This window comes from Cryptomeria japonica, chromosome 3 (genome assembly GCF_030272615.1).
Source record: "Cryptomeria japonica chromosome 3, Sugi_1.0, whole genome shotgun sequence".
Lineage (NCBI taxonomy): Eukaryota > Viridiplantae > Streptophyta > Pinopsida > Cupressales > Cupressaceae > Cryptomeria > Cryptomeria japonica.
In genome coordinates this window covers 805,844,688-805,862,694 of record NC_081407.1, presented here as the reverse complement: position 1 = coordinate 805,862,694, position 18,007 = coordinate 805,844,688, and positions in this window count along the sequence as shown.

Here is an 18,007-nt window from a genome sequence, read left to right as displayed (position 1 = left end):
CTTATTTATCCTCCTCTACTTTCTTCTTCTCCACTTCCTTTCTCTTCTCCTCTTATTTATCCTCTTCTTCTTTCTTCTTCTTCGCATCTTCTTGTTTCTTTTTCTCTTCTTCCTCTTTTCTCTTTTCCTCCTCTTTCTTTTTCTTCTCATCCTCTTTTCTCTTTTCCTCCTCTTTCCTTTTCTTCTCATCCTCTTTTCTATTTTCCTCCTCTTTCCTTTTCTCCTCATCTTCTTCCTTTTTCTTCTCCTTCGCTTACTTCTTTGCTTCCTCCTTTTTGTCCTCTGCTTCCTTTTGATTTTCTACCTGTTCTACCTACTTCTCCTGTCTTGTTGCTTCTGATGGTGTACCCTGAGCAACATCCTCTACACCCAAAGCATCAACATCAATAATGTCTATAGGTTCAGTAACTGGGTTTCCTTCATTATCAAACACTTCATCCAGTTTTGTTATTGTCGGTTCTTGCTCAACCTTCTTGTTGGCTTGAAGCACTTTGTGCATATCTACAACAGTTGTCATATGCCGATGAGTGTCCTTTTTGACATCATCAATTCTTCCTTCTAATAACTAGAGTCTTCTCCTTCTAGTGAAGAAGAGTCCTTTATTTTGATTCATGACTTCAAATAGCTCAGAATTGGATAGGTCAGGAAAGTGTTGGGCAAAAACTTTCTCCCTTATTTCCTGTTCCTTCTCTATGGCAATGCACCATTTATTGTCTAAAGACTTAAACAAAGAATCTGGTGTCTCAGATCTAATTTCTGAAGGCGACCGGTCATTAGCACACAAATACTTAATAATTTCCTGCTCAACTTCTTCCTTTTCTTCATCATTGAAATCATCAAAATGATCTAATAAATCATTTAATAACTTTCTCCTAATATTTTTAATAGTTCTTTGACAATGTGTCAAAGGTTTGTAGGAAGAAATGACAATATTTACCACTGCCGATGATGTCAGTTCATTCTTTGTCTTTTTCCTTGTTTGTCTTGTCTTCTTGGGTTTTTCTTTAGACACAGTTTCTTCTGAGTTTGGTGAATTATTCTTTGTCTTCCTATTCCTCTCGACGACTTTGGTAGGTGCGGCTTCCGGTTTCTTCTTTGCAGGTGATTGCTTGGTCACTTTGGGACTTGATGGAGTAACCGGTGCTGATGTTGAAGGCACTACCTTCCCTTTCTTTACTGAGGGTTCTTTAACCGGTGTCACCCTTTCCAGATAGGTGGCAGTTCTCTTTTCCTTCAGATCAAGAGGTGAGGTAAGTAGGGTAGAGGCATACCCATCCAACATATCATACATCACCTCATAGCCCATAGACTCCACTTCTTCCTGTCTAGGCTCAACAGCCTCCATTATGCATTCATCCACTTTGATGATAAAGCAGATGTCCTCTTCATATTTCCTGACAATGTCACTGGATATCCTCATCCTTAGGCTCATCTTGCTTCTGAACTCATCAAAGTACTTGTTCACAACTTCAGGGTAATTGGTTCCAACTACTTGCAGGCTCTCTTTGATCTGCTTGGTAACTGGTTGGTCGGCAAACCACTGAATATCTCCAACTCCTGGGAAATAACCTTGGAAGTAGAAGAATAACCCTACCAGTAGTTGTCCAAACTTAAGTTTTAATGCATTATCCTGTTTGATTGATTTGAGATTTAATAGAAGTTGTCTTTGCATGCAGGTGCACAGATCAAATGATGCATCTTCCTTGATCATCCTATAAGCAGCATTTACTGCTGCACTGGATACAAAGTTAATTATGCTGGCATGAAATGTTTGGTATCGTATCACCATACACGCATATTTCACCAGGTCATCCTTGATGGAATTGATAGTCATTCCTTGTGAGTCGCTCACTGAATCAGTGAGCTTGGTCATTTCGGACTTGATGACCTTCCTCAGGGCTGGCACTTCACTGGCATTGCAGAAATTGGTGATGACATGAATAGCTTGTGGTGTAATATCACATGTTCTCTCAAGATACATCTTGTCACCATGAACTCTGCTCAGAATGATTCAAATGTGATCATCTGTGAAATCCTCTAGGAAGTAAACTGTATTGTGAAGCTTCTTCTTCTCCAAGATGCTATACTCTGGTTTGATCTTTTTATCCTTCCCACAGAATAGACCTAGCTAAGAATGGATTGCGAGAGACCCTAGTTCTTCAATTTTACAATCTATATAATCATAAATGCCTTCTTTCACTATTACACTAGTAGGTACTTATGATAGGGCATTGTTTTTGGACTTCCATTGAATGAAGTTCATAGAATCAATAGGTGCACTAGAGCTAGCATGTGATGCAAAAGCCATGATAAAATAGAAGAATTGAGAAATACCTTTCAGAAATTGAGAATTTAGGGCTTGCTAATTCCACTTCACCTCACACTTCGTCGGTTGTTGAATCACCACTTTGAGTTCTTCTCTTGACCATTTGATATTTGCTTCTGAATCTTCTTCAGGGTTTTGAAATTTCTTTGAACCGCAACACAAATCACTTTTTCTTCGCTCTGCACTTGAAAAACTTCTTCACCCAAGAAATGATAGTGAGAAATGATTTGAAATTTCCTTTTAAACATATTCCTCACCTACCGTAATAAATGCTCCACCATTAGGGCGTAAACCCTAATTTGCCTATTACCATTTCTGGTCTTCTGCCAAATGACAGATATCACATACTGGTTAAGGTCTTTTACCAGTTTAAACTGGGGGTTTGAAACATTTCACCGTTTTCTCCCCCTAAGCTTTTCTGATGCTTAATTTGTCGGTTCCGTGATTTCCACACTAGGTGCAAAAACTGGTTCTTCTTGCAACATTACTAGTTTCTTCTTCTAGGTTTTGTTCATATCCACTTGAATGGTTTCACGATTAATTTTTCCTTCCGGAGTGACCAGTATGTCATCTGATATGTTCTTTCTTGTTCTACAGAATCTGGCAATGTGATCTAATTTGTTGCAATGATAGCAAACCATTCGATGTGCTCTCCAAGGTCCATTATTCATGTTACCATTCTTCCTCCTGCATGTTGTAGTAGTGTGACCATGACAATGATAGATCAAGCAGTTTTCTCTCCATCCGGTTGCCGCTTGATAGCCACCACTTCTTGATTGATGATTAAAGGTGTTAAACCAGTTGTCATTCCGGTTCACAAAAGGTTCCATATGAACTCCTTGAGTCCTCTGAGGATATCTTCTAGTGTTGTTCATAACAGACCTGCACTCAGATGCTCTATGCCCAAACTTGTTGCATGCATAACAATTACCATTGAACTTATTGGATCTAGGTACATTGTTTATAAAGTAAGGAAAATTATTGTAGGCTTTGCTCCTACACACATTGGCAGTATGTCCTTCTTTAAGACAGTTAAAGTAAACAAGTTTAAACTTTTGCTTACCTTTATCCTTTGATGCCGGTTGTTTCTTTGATGCTCTAGCATTTGCACCAGAGGTCTCACCTTCCTCATGATTGAAATAACCAAGTCCATCAATATTCTTGACGGGTTTGACAGATTCAAGCTTTTTCTCTAGCTTAACAGTACTCTTGTTGAACTTAGCAAGTATTTCCTTTGACTCAGAGAGGTCTTTGGAAATAGCAGCATTTGTTTCCATCAAGTTTGCATTCTCAGAGATGGTCATGTTCAGTTATCCTTGCATGTATTCTTTTTCCACTTTGCTCGCATGGAATTGAGCAGTTAGGGCACTGATCTTTTGCTTCAGCTTGGAGATTTCATGATCTTTGTCTTTTACCAAATCTTCAGCTTTCCTCTAGTTCTCAAGCTCTTGGCACATTCGAATAGTTAGTCCTTCCAACTCTATTCTCAGGTTGGAATTGGATTCATTCAGCTTTTCTACTTCTTGAATCAGGGCTTTCATGTCCGCTTCATTAGAAGAACTATTTTCAGATAGCTCCATCATTTTTTCAGCATGTTCTCTCCTTTTTGCCTGAGAGGCCTTATATTTGACCATAAGATCATCATAGGCTTGCTTAGACTGAGTGAGCCGATGAGTAAGTTCCCTCATAGTGTATTCCCTCATATCTCTTTCCAAGTGGTTAGACTTAAATAAAAGTTGGCTCTAATACCAATTGATGAATACTAAGAGGAGGGGGGTGAATTAGTATGCCAAAAATTACAGTACTTAAACACTTTACTAGACTACCAGTAAACCAGTAAAATAGTTTAGTAGACAAACCAGTTAGCACACATGCAAGCCAAATAGAAAATAATGCATTCACCCACAAAAGCACAAACACCATAACATGAGAGATTTTGACGTGGAAACCCAAATGGGAAAAACCATGGTGAGATGAAACTCACAAGTAACTATCTGCAGAATAGGAACCATAACAGATCTTGTTAGGAATCTCAATCTCTGTTAGGTGATAAGTCTGATTAAAGACTACCTTGCTAGAGGATTTTAGATCCACAGTTGTGAACCACCTTGTTAGAGGATTTACAAAAGGCTTTTGGGCCTACCTAGTTAAGGGCTTCAGACTTGTCAAAGATGTGAGTAATCAACAAGTGAGTGATCTAGTAAATAGCATAGATTTCTTAGTTAGATCCTTGATAGCTCATTCCTAATGCATTCCAGCATTACTTCAGTATTCAACACATTCACTCTCTGCCTCTTCTCGCAGACCTGAACTTTTCTTCTATCTTCACGGTCACAAAAACATTTCAACCACCTTAAACCCTAGCAACTACTTAAAGCCCTAGACATGATGTCCTTATCAAGGAATCTGATTTCATGTCAGTCCAATAGGATTACATTACAATTTCCTATGTTCAATGCATCTAGACATATTCTGTAACATGACACTGTAGACACCTAAAAATGGTCAATGCTTGCGGAGTCATACTTTAACATTTGCGTATTGCCTCATTTTAGGTTTTTGCATCGCATTAACATTTCTCCTATGATTCACACTTGGTTTTTATCATTTGCGAACATCGAGTCATTCTTCTACATTCTTCATTTGTCTCGCTTTCGAATTTGGTCTTGTCGACAACACTATCCAATCATGATTTTGATCGATTTTATCCTATCGCATCAATGTGCATGCTGATTTGTTATCATTTTGGACATCGTCAATCCTAATTAGGGTTTTGTCCTCTTATCAATCTTGTCATGAATCTTATCATTTTGGACATCGTCAATCCTAAGTAGGGTTTTGTCCTCTTATCGATTTGTCATCAATCTTTATCATTTTCAATCTTGCCATTTTGCGATCGATTTGTCATCGATCGTTGTCATGTTCGATCTTGTCATTTTGCGATCAATTTGTCATTGATCATGGTCATTTTCAATCTTGTCATCTTGCAATCTATTTTGTCATCAATCCTTGTCCTCTTGTCAATTTTGTCATTTTGCAATCATTTCGCTATCGATCATTGTCTGTCTCAATTATGTCAATTTGGATCAATTTGTCATTGTTCCTCGTCAATTGGCATATTTATCAATCAAATCATTTAATCAGAATCATGATCGATATCAATTATCTTCAATCAAGACCTAATTGTCATCCTCGCATTGCTAATTCACCTTCTAGGGTTTCGTGATTTCATCATTTAACCTTGCTTATCATTTTCTTCCTTTAGGATTAATAAATTACTTATTTATCCTAAGTCTTCTCATTACAATTAAATCTTCATTTAATTGGCTAATTATTCCTCTTTGTGAATTGATTAATAAATAAAAAATTATTCATTAATTCACTAATTCCTAATTTCTAATTTTCATCAATTTCCTAATTTCTTAATTTTCTAATTCCTAATTTCAAATTCCTCCTATTTCTCTCCTAAATTCATGGAAATGACATGTCAATTTGTCATAAATTTGTCATAATTGACAATCAATCAATTTTGACATAGAAGTTGTCATAATTTGTCATAAATTATCAATCAACAAATTTTGCATAGAAAGTGCATAATTTGTCATAATTTGACATATTGATTTGCAATTTCCATTTGAATTGAATCATGCTAATCTTGTCATCTCTCCAATTCTTCTATAAATTGGATGAATTTCTTCAATCAAATCCCTTGAAATGATAATTATGCTATCGAATTTATGCTTCTAGTACTCTTGATCAATAATCAATGTCCATCTTGCTTTCAATTGTGTGTGTGCACTTGTAGGTGAGATCCACAATCCAACCATTTGAAGAGGAAAGAAGAACAATGGAGCCGCATGAAGGAGCATTCAAGTCTGCATCTAGTTTGCACAATCATTAGTTTTGTATGCTTTGTTTTCATGTCTCTATTGAATGTGTCTTAGGATAGATTCATTGCAATGAATGCATTTGTGATTGAGCTATTACGTTTATCTTGTTTGTGATGATTTCCTATTTCCTAATGTACAGACACAAAAAGCACCGTTAAAGTGTCGGCACTGTCAGACAATCAGTGGATGGTAACTCATCACAAAATGTCGGTTGGCAACTTATCACAGAGTATTACCGGTTCATACAGAATACCGGTTGCCGATTTGACAAAATGAAGACTAGGAAATATGAGTTGTTCTGCTTCATTCATTCGTACTGCTTGAGATCCTCAAACTGCTTGGGGTCTTCATACCACTTCAGATCAGTAAACACTTTCTGCAAAACACCGATAGTTTAAAGATTACAATACATCATACCAGTTTGAACAAATACTGGTTGAGCTTTAACTTATACATACAAAAAGTGATCTCAAGTCAAGTGTGTGTCCATCAATGACAATCACAGCATCAATCATAAAAAATGCCAACACTGAATTGGACATTGCAATGGGTACATAGACAAAATATAATATATTTCATTTGAACTCCGGTGAGAAGACATGTTTGATTACATAGATTGATGAGAGTTGGCTATGGCATAAAAGGCTGTGTCATGTGAATTTTGATTGCATTGTGAAGATGAGTTCAACTAAGGTAGTTAGGGATATACCTAAGATTATGAAGCCCTATAATTTGGTATGTAAAGAATGCCAAATGGGTAAATAAGTCAGAACCTCTTTTAAGAGTATACAAGATGAATCAAATGATGTTCTTGATCTTATTCATACTAATTTGTGTGGCCTTGTTAGAGTTAAAAGTTTTCAAGATGATAGACATTTCATGCTAATTGTAGACACCTAAAAATGTCTCATTGATCATGTACTAATTATTCCTCTAATTGATTAAATAATCTTTATTATTTAATTAAGTCAATTAAACTTATTCTTCTAAATTCATATTTCCTCATTATCTTACTAATTATTCTATTTCCTATTCTATCATCATTTAATCATTTCAATCATTTTCTAAATATTAATTAAATATTTATTATTTAATTAATTCTGATTAATTTCCCAATTTAAATAATCTTTATTATTTAAATAAATTACTAATTATTCAATTTCTATCTCCAATCATCTAATCAATCAACCCTCTTCTAAATATTAATTAAATATTAATTATTTAATTAATTATGATTTTATTCCTTTAAATTAAATAATCTTTATTATTTAATTGAATTCCATTTTTAAATAATTAAATAGTTTCTTTAAATTATTTAATTAACTAATTAATTCTTCCATTTCCAAATCCCCAAATTCTAATTTCATTTAATTTCATATTCTTCTAATTTCTTCCAAATTCAATTACATGTGCATGATTTCAAAAACCAAATTGAAAGCCAAAGTCAAGTTCTAAATATATTCAAATGCTAAATTGAATTAATAAATTCAATTATTATTTGAATAATATCTTAGGCAAAGATTAAATTAATAATCTAAATCTAAATGCAAGCACATGCTAGATTAATTAATTAAATCATTTATCTCTTCAACTTTTATTTCCATCTTTTAGTTAGCTTTTTCTAAATTAAGCTCTCTGTGTCATCTTCTTTATTTCCACCAATCATTCTTTTTCTTCTCTCACTCAGCTTTTTCTCAATCAGTTGACTCAATTAATCTATTCAATTTATTGAGTTTCACTCCTACAATCAACAGTTCAACTATCAACTTGCATTTGAGCTCACCTCAGTTTACACCTCTTGATCATTATGTTCCACCTTTCAATCAATCTTCTCCAATTTTCTATAAATTGAGCATCTAATCTCCATTTTCAGCAATCACGAACTTTGAATCTTTGCATTATGTTCCACCTTTCAATCAATCTTCTCCAATTTTCTATAAATTGAGCATCTAATCTCCATTTTCAGCAATCACGAACTTTGAATCTTTGTGTCACTTGTAGGTTACCAGCACAATATCTGAGAGCCATCATACCATGAAGAGGAGAAGAGCAATGGAAGCAATATGCAATCTTGGGATAGGGAGCTTTAATTGATTTCATTCTTAATTCCTATTTCTTGATATTGTATCTTTTCATTGTCTAGTTTGTTAGATTTGTTGATTAGAAGGGATTCATGATTTCCCTTGTGCTTCTAATTGATAGCTTTGTTTATTTGAAGATGAATTCTAGCATGAGTTACATTTTGGTGAACCCGACATGAACTAACAACAATTTAACCTTTTTTTTTGTGTTATGTGTGATTTTTGCAGATTATATAGATTTTTAAAAAAAAATTCAGGTTGCACGAATTTTGAGAAAAGATTTTCCATCACGCAATCAAGCTTACATCATCACGGAATCACATAGACAAAATTACATATTTGATCCTTCAGGGTCACGCATTCATCTAGACAGGGTCACGCAATCACCCTGTCCGGATCACGCAATCGCCCTTTCTTGGTCACGCATCCGCAGTGTTAATTGTTGTTTTATTTTTCTTCTATCTATTATTAATTCTGTATAATTCTATCCTAAATTTGGTTAATCTCTGATCAAAATTTATTTTTACTTCAGGATTTGCTTAACAAAGTTTATGGCAAGAAAAGTTTAGTTCAAAATTTCAGGTGCAAGAAGCACGAAACAACAAAGGAGGGAAGCTAAACGATATCAAAAATTTCTCCAAGCAGAAAAATTGATACAGGATTCAGAAGAACAACTGGCCTTAGATAGATATAATAGCCTAGTTCTTTCTTATACAGTTAAATATGATCTAATCAATATTAAATGGATGATGAGGGATTTGGCTAGGGCTTCACAATTGGTTTCATAGGTTCCTGATCGGGTTTAGTTTTCTTGTATTTTTCTATTTTTTTTTTGTTGTCTGCATTCTATCATGCAATCGACCTATTAGTGCTACATAATCGAGCAGATAAAGTCACACATTCGCTCTGTCAGATTTATGCATTAGCTCTATCAGATTCATGCATTCGCTCAGTAAGTATCCCGTAATTGCTCAGGTAGTATTACGCATTCGCCTATGTCAAGTTCTCAATTTCTATTTTCTGTTGGTTTATTTTGGCTACTAATCTTCTATTTACAGCCTATGGTAGATTCATAGAGAGGATTAGATTAGTAATTTTGCATGCACATCTCACACTTCAATTTTTAGTGCTTAAAATCAACAACAGTTAAAATTGACATGCATGCACATCTCACACTTCCATTTTTAGTGCTTAAAATCAACAATAGTTAAAATTGGCATGCATGGATAATCTCACACTTCATTGTTGGTGCTTAAAATGAACATGGGCTAAAATTGACATGCATGTATCTCACACTTGGTTTTTTGTGCTTAAAAATCAAACAAATGGTTAAAATTGACATGTATGCCTTCATTCTTGGATTTGGTGTTTAAAATTGACATGCACATGCGGATCTAACACCTAAATTTGGGCTATAAAATGAATGTGAATCAGGCTACATTAGATTAAATCATTTTTTCATTTTCTCAAGGGAAAAGAACTTTTCATTGTGTCTGGTGTGGACCTACAGTTGCACTAACTGACTTTCTACCCGCCATCAGGCTTTTTGGGAGAAAGAAGGAAGGTGACAACGACATCCAAATTTTCTTTTATTGTATGTAGTGAGGGGTATCTTTGACTAGGTATTTCATCATCCCATAGAGGTACTTTGAATTGGGATGTGTTGGGGATATCATCTTTCCCAGCATACTCTCGAGCGGGTTTTTTGAGCTGCTATATAAATATACTGGTCAGGTGGCTAGAGTGTTGAGTGAATTTGACATATGTCGGGGCCTTCCCTACACCGATAAGCTCAACTAAAGCCTTAAGTGGCTTTCTCTGAGAATCCATCGATGGATCAGGATCCCTTGAAACCTAATACTAAGAACTAATTTAGTTGCCAAAAATCCTACATTCAGTGGTTCCGGGAGTGTGGATCGTACCCCATAGATACCCTTCATGTACCTTACACTATGATATAGAAATCCCTCGGTTATAAGATCTTCGGATCTTTGGGGTAAGAGAGACTGGCATGCCCGAGAAGTGTGTGCCGTGGAGTAGAGCCAGTGCTGCTAGACTCTCTATCTATTCATTTTGTCTTGGTATTTTATTGTAAGGGCCTCACTGAATGGTGTCCAATATCCAACCTAAGATTGTATTCCATGCTTTTTTATGTATCATTGTGATAGACCAGTATTGAGTCAGTCCTTTGGGCTATTTCAGGCCCTATCCCACATATCTCCAAATTTTCCGAGATTGTATGTGTAGCGTAGAAATTAGGAATCATCACAAGATAAGTAGATCAATCAAAACACAAGACATGCTAGCTCAATCAAAAGAACACTCATTGAAATGAACCTAATTCCAAAGCACATTCAATAGAGGTATGGAAACAAAGCATTCAAAATGAAAATTATGCAAACCAGATGTAGAATTGAATACTCCTTCCATGCGGCTCCATTGTTGTTCTTTCCTCTTCAATAGGTTTGTGGATCTCACCTACAAGTGCACACACAATTGAAAGCAAGATTGAAAAGATCAAGAGTACTAGAAGCGTAAGTTCGGTAGTTTGATAGAAATTCGGATTCGAAGGATTCGAAGGAAAATCATCCAATTTATAGAGAAATTGGAGAAATGGACAAATTAGCATGAAAGAGATTTGAATAGAAATTCAAATCAATAATAGCATATCTATGACAAATTGCTATGCAAGGCTTATGACAATTCATGACAAATTTCTATGTCAAGAATTTATGACATTTTATGACAAATTCTATGACACATTTCTATGTCAAGAATTTTATGACAATTTATGACAAATTCTATGACACATTTCTATGTCAAGAATTTTATGACAATTTATGACAAATTCTATGACAAATTGCTATGTCAAGAGTATGACGCATGAAGCACACAAATAGGGAGAACTAGAAACAAGATAATTAGGTGGAAATTGAAAATAGGAAATTAGAAAATAGGTGTAAATTAGGAATTAGAATTTAGGAAATTAGGAAAATTAATGAAAATTAGAAAAATTAGAAATGAGGAAAATAGGAACTTAGTGAATTAATTAATAATTTCTCATTTATCAATTAATTCACAAAGAGGGAATCAAAAATTAGGAAAATCAGATAAATTAATTAATAATTTTTCATTTATTAATTAATTTATAATAAGAGGAATAATTAATTAGCCAATCAAATGAAACATTTAATTGCGACACAAAGACCTAGGATAAATAAATAAATTATTTAATCCTAGAGGAAGAAATGACGCACAAGGTTAAACGATTAAATCACAAAACCCTGAAAGATGAATTAGGTCTTGAAAGACAATTGACTCGATTTGATTTGATTTTGGATTGATAAATGACCAATGTGATAAATGATTTGATAAATGCGCCAATTGACGAGGAACAATGACAAATTGATCCAAATTGACATAATTGAGACAGACAATAATCGATTGATGACAATATGATCGCAAAATGACAAAATTGACAAGAGGACAAGGATCGATGACAATATGGATTGCACAACGACAAGATTGATAATGACCACGATCGATGACAAATCGATCGCAAAATGACAAGATCGAACAATGACCACGACCGATGACAAATCGATCGCATGATAACAAGATTGAAAAGAGGACAAAACCCTAATTAGGATTGCCAATGTCCAAAATGATGACAAATTAACATGCACATTGATGCAACAAGATAAAATCGATCAAAATTATGACTGGATAGTGTTGTCGACAAGACCAAATTCGAGGATGAGATGATTGAAGAATATAGAAGAATGACTCGATGTTCGCAAAATGATAAAAATCAAGTGCGTGACATAGGAGAAATATTAATGCGACGTAAAAACCTAAAATGAGGCAATGCGCAAACGTTGAAGTATGACTTCGCAAGCGTTGACCATTTTTGGGTGTCTACATTTTGCCCCTCTTTGAGACAATGCGATTTTAAGCGTTGTTTCAAAGAACAATCATGAAAATGCCCCAGACAATAATAATGACATATGCATGCCCCCTCGAGGAATTGGCCGGAAACAACCAGAAAAGAGGCCAATTGATCGATAAGAATGATAGGATCGAACAGACTAACAATCAGAGATTGGATGCATGAAGGACAAGCAATTTAAGGTGCACAAGACCGCGACCAACATAAGATGGAGAAGACGCACGTCCATCTATGCAATGACAAAGAGCTATAAATGAGACCAAGAAGGTGAAAATGACTCATTTGCACTAGCTAAAGAGGAGGATTTGTTGCTCTGGACAAGGACACTTGCAGACAGATGGCGAACCTTCCAATAGTGGATCACCTTGGGGAATGTGTATGTACATTCAGACGATCGGAGGACGCAGGAGCAGCGGTATGTATCTCGAAAACCCATGTTTTTGATTTCATGAATTTTGATGGCTTACGGGACATTGCGGGGCCCATAGAGGATACCAAAATGGTCTCTTGCGCTTGTGTAGTATAAACCTGCGCTTGTGTAAGGAGTTCTGCGCTTGTGTAGGAAGACACAGGCGCAAGTCACCTAACACAGGCGTGGCTTCTCAAACACAGGCGCAAGTGTTCATAAAAACCCTAGTTTTGACTTGAAATTGCATGCAAATGACCTGACAAGGGGGGGGAAGGGTAGGATAGGGTAATGTAGATGAAAAACACCCCAATTTGGACATGAAAATGAGGAAATGCAACTCGTAGGAGCAAACCCTAAAACTGACAAAATGATGCCCTGATTGTGATGCAGAGTCGACAATATCCATTGATCACGTGGGAGAATCGACCCGACTGTTTCATGCTATGACACAGACTCAGGAGCACAGAGAGAGACACATTAGCTGGACTGGGATTGTATTACATCACATATATGCCCGAAATTAGGGCAAACACAGGACTGCTTACCGCATTGGCAGAGCGATGGCACTCGGAGACCTCCTCATTCCATTTGGCGACTGGCGAGGCGACAGTGACTCTAGAGGATGTATGGCGCATTCTCCGCATTTCGATACATGGGGAGATGATAGAGTATGACCCAGTGACAGGGAGAGACGCGTTATGCAGATTGTTTGAGTGTGATGTAGAGGATCTGGACATTGTCGAGAGGGAGATTCGCTGGGAGACTATGGCGGCCGAGTATGAGCAGCAATGTGTGGTGATAGCAGTGGTGATAGCATGTCTTCTGGCAGGTGATAGACGAGGACATGGATTCCCTATTGGCTGGGGAAGAGTATTAGAGCAGATGGTGACAGAGGGGACAGTGTACGCGTGGGGACCATGTGTACTTGCTATGTTGTATTTCCAGCTACATCAGATAGCATATCAGGGAGTGCAGACGCTGAGTTGTGGAGTCACATTGCTTCAGGTATGGGCAATCGAGCATATTGCCATATGTCGGCCGATTATAGATAGACAGGTTGTACCACACCGACCATATGTGTACAGCTATGGTGGAGCATTGAGACAGGGTCCTTTTGGATATATATTATATTGGTGACATGAGCTAGACAGACTGAGAGAGTTCATATGGAGGCCATATCGAGATTGTCCCGGATGGTCAGATGATCATGAGGAGTTACCATACTGCAGACAGGAGAGGTACCTGATTGGGCGACCAGTAAATTGCTAGAGAGTGATTGAGTTATACCTTCTAGAGAGAGTCCGGCGATAGTTTGGAGAAACATAGGATGTTCCTGGGAGGACTGCATGCTTTGCCCGATCTCACCGAGAGACGAGTCAGTGGGGTAGTATGATTCAGCCATGTATAGCATATGCCGACTTTGCACAGTTACAGCAGAGACAGTGGGATTGGATGTCAGATGTGGTGGATGCTGGGACTACAGAGGAGTATGAGACATGGTTCGCACAGCGACGGCTAGTGCCTTTGACCGATCCTGACATTCCAGTACCGAGGAGACAGGAGGACTTCCCACTCACAGGAGAGGAGGGAGATGATGAGGATGAGGAGGATGAGGGTGATGGAGATGAGGATGAAGGTGATGGAGGTGAGGATGGAGCTGATGGAGGTGATGAGGAGGATGAGGGAGATGATGGTGGGGAGGATGATGAGGAGCCAGACGTAGCGGCTCAGGAGACTTTGCAGGATATTCCCATAGAGCCAGAGATAGCTAGGACAGAGGAGATAGACATGTACAGGGCTACCATAGCGAGCCAACAGGATTATATTGCGACATTGGAGAGACAGAATGCCATTTTGAGGATAGAACGAGATACAACACTAGCTCAGGCACAGCGAGAGGGACAGAGAGTCACCAAGTTCATTGAGTCAATCAGGGATGCCAGTGCACGGGAGATGGCACAGATGCTGGTAGAGACCGGCGAGGAGAGACTGTACTGGAGGACACTATATGAGGGTGCAGTTCCACCAGAGCAGAGAGCACCTTCATATCGGGCACGATCGAGGACAGAGAGCAGGTCACGCTCTCAGAGATCATTGAGCAGCATAGGAGGGAGTGGACCGATGAGACCACCGCAGCCAGGACCAGGAGGGACATCATCTGCGAGACATGGCAGGGATGAGGAGGACAGAGGGAGCACCCAGTGACAGAGGCACATGCTCCGTATGACAGACAGTGGACATTATTTAGTTTGACATTTTGTAGTTAGCCTACGGGCCATACTTAGGACAGACAGTCCGATTTTGTACTCTGACATTATTATGATATGTGATATGATATGCATCGATATGATGGATGCAATATGTTATGACTGAGGTTTATTTGCATGTATGGATGACTTATGCACTGGTGTATGAACATGTATGGATGTACTTTTATGTATTTTTGATGTATTTATGAAATGAAATGGATAAAATGCTTGATGTAATATGTGATGGAATGCAAATGTACTAACCAAATGGATGCAGGATGCAATATGTGTGTGGATATCGGAGCACTAGACCGAATTGACTATCCGACCAGACGGAAGAAATGTTAGTAGGAAATGAGATAGAGGACAGTTAGAGATGATGAAAACTTGCTTTCAGTAATGCACTTTGTAGGTGAGAACCTTTATTTTTATTTAGCAAAATGGATGCATAGCATCATGGCATTGAAGGCCAGAGCTGAAATGCAATCCCTTTTTGCGTAAGACAGACACAGCATAGACAAACGACAATCACAATCAAAGAAAGAGACCATGAGCCATCCCGGTCACTCTAAATCACTCAGTGACATCATCGAGCAACATAGGGACATGATCGAAGCCAAAAATAAATCAATAAAAAGATAAGACTCACAAATTCAAGCAAATCAAATGAACATCTTGATCTTCATTGTCAAAAGTTGAACATGCTGATAGGATGATCATGCTGTCTGGTTTCAGGAAATGAGGTACCCCGTCTAAGACAGGACACAGTCTGGTTTCGAGTATACCACACCCTATATAAGACCCATGATAATGTGACAAGGACAAATGATTTTGATGCTGATATTCGAGTGATAAGACAATTTTGATCAGTTTGAATGTTTGAGTTGACTGAAAAGGTTCATCTATTAACGCATGATTTCATTAAAGCACAATGTTGAATTGATTGTCGTTGGATGTATACTCAGTGATCTGTCTATGCACAAAGGGAATACTTAATTGCAAAATGTTTGTTTTTGGGAGTTTTATACTTTGTGTATTCTTTTTTCAGGACCTTATTCAATTTTTTTGATCTTTTTTCAGGACATTATTCAATTTTTTTTGGAATTTTTTCAGGACATTATTCAATTTTTTTGGAATTTTTTTAGGACATTATTCAATTTTTTTGGAATTTTTTCAGGACATTATTTAATTTAAAAGCTCCACTGACTGATCATGACAAGGGGAAAGCACCTAATGTGCATTTGAAAGTCACATAGACTAGGTCCAACACATATGTACAAGAAACTAGAGTAGATAGGACAGTGATGTTGACCAATAACTGGCTTGGAATAGAACATTAGGTCGATATCAAGATAGGTATGATAAATCGGTGGAGAAAAAAGCATATCTAGAAGTCATGATAGATGACGGAGCAATAATCTTATTACTCATGGCGCCTGATTGCCAGGTTTTCACCATGGTACTTGCCCAAAGCGCCTGTTTGCCAAGTTTTCACTAGAGGGCGAATCATTCTTTTTCTTTTCTTTCTTTTTCATTTTTTTGCTTTTTTTCATTTTTTGCTTTTTTTCATTTTTTGCTTATTTTCATTTTTTGCTTTTTTTTCATTTTTTTTGTATTTTGACTTTTTCAAGAGAAGATTGACACATGATAGGGGATGGAAGAAGGACTCAAGCGCCTTTTTTTTTAGATAGTAGCCTTGAAAAGAATGGACCATGACCTTTAAAAGTATGCTCAAAGACATTGGTAGGATAAGGACATGGAAAATGAGATGAAACTAAGGTGAGGATTTATGTAAAGGATTGGATCAAAGGGATCAAAGGATGGAAAATATGCATTGGATAATGGATAGGGTATTGGAAGAATTGGGCTTGAGTGGATGGAAATGAAGGCAAGATCGACATTGGCACACACCTTGATGGGTGATGGATTGATGGAGGAAAAATGGATTTTGGATATTGAGATTTGGATGGAGGAAAGGCTATGGATTTTGGGACATAAGGGCCCAAAACGGATGAAGAATGTGATGGAGGAATAGACTTGGAAGGTTTGGATGGAGGAATAGAAATTTTGGATGCCAAGTTTGATGTTTCTCTTTGTGCTTCAAGGAGCTTCTTGGGGATCCACATGGTTTTTGATTTTTCATGCTTTTGTGGTTCCTTGGAGTGCATTGCTTGCACAAGGGATTTAGGAACCCATATATATTTTGACTTTGCTTTATTTTGCTCAGTGGGCCTTTGTGGCCTTTTGTATTTTTCTTTTTCTTTATAGATCATATTGTTCTTTGTTTTGACATGTCGATTAGATTGGACATGTTGATCTTTGAATACATGTGGATTGCTAGACTTATGATGCTTATACTTGGCATCCAAATTGCTTGGAAGAGGGAATGAATGTTGGTGTGGATGAGAATGATATGGAGGCATGTGGGATGGATGAAATTTACTCAAGGATGTGTGCCTTTGTTGACCTTGCATAGAGGACGAAGGGATATAGGGACCTAGAATGGATGGAAGCAATGATGGGGAAGGTGGACATTTGGATTTTGACTTTGAAGGGATACCAATGCCTTGAGTGTGAGCTCTGTAGCCATGACCATTAGTATATTCTTTAATACAGAGAGATTCTTGCTTATGGAGATCTACTCGTTTGCCTTTATGAATATCTTGACTTGTAGGATACTCTTTTCTTTGGGAAGAAGACACGAGTTCATTATGAGGTGGATGTGATATGAGAGAAATAATGAGATCTTGAAGTGGATCAGATTGCACCAAAGTGGAAGAACCCATTATGCATGTCGAGGGTTCATGAACATCTTGCACTGACATGTTAGAATCATGAGGGGGGTTAGGATCATAAGAGGGACTAGGATTGTGTTGTGGACATGGTTCAATGATAGAGTCTTCAAGAGATGGAATGGGAGAAATAATGGGATCATCAAAAGGAATGCGATCTTGGAGTGTATATGGAGCATTAAGACAAGGAGATGGAGGAACAAGTGGATCTTGTGGAGGATCTGAAGGAAGAATTTGATCTGGACAAGGAGGAAGATCATTGAAATCCTCTTTAAAGGTGCTTTGCTCTGGACTTTCAATGGGATCATCGG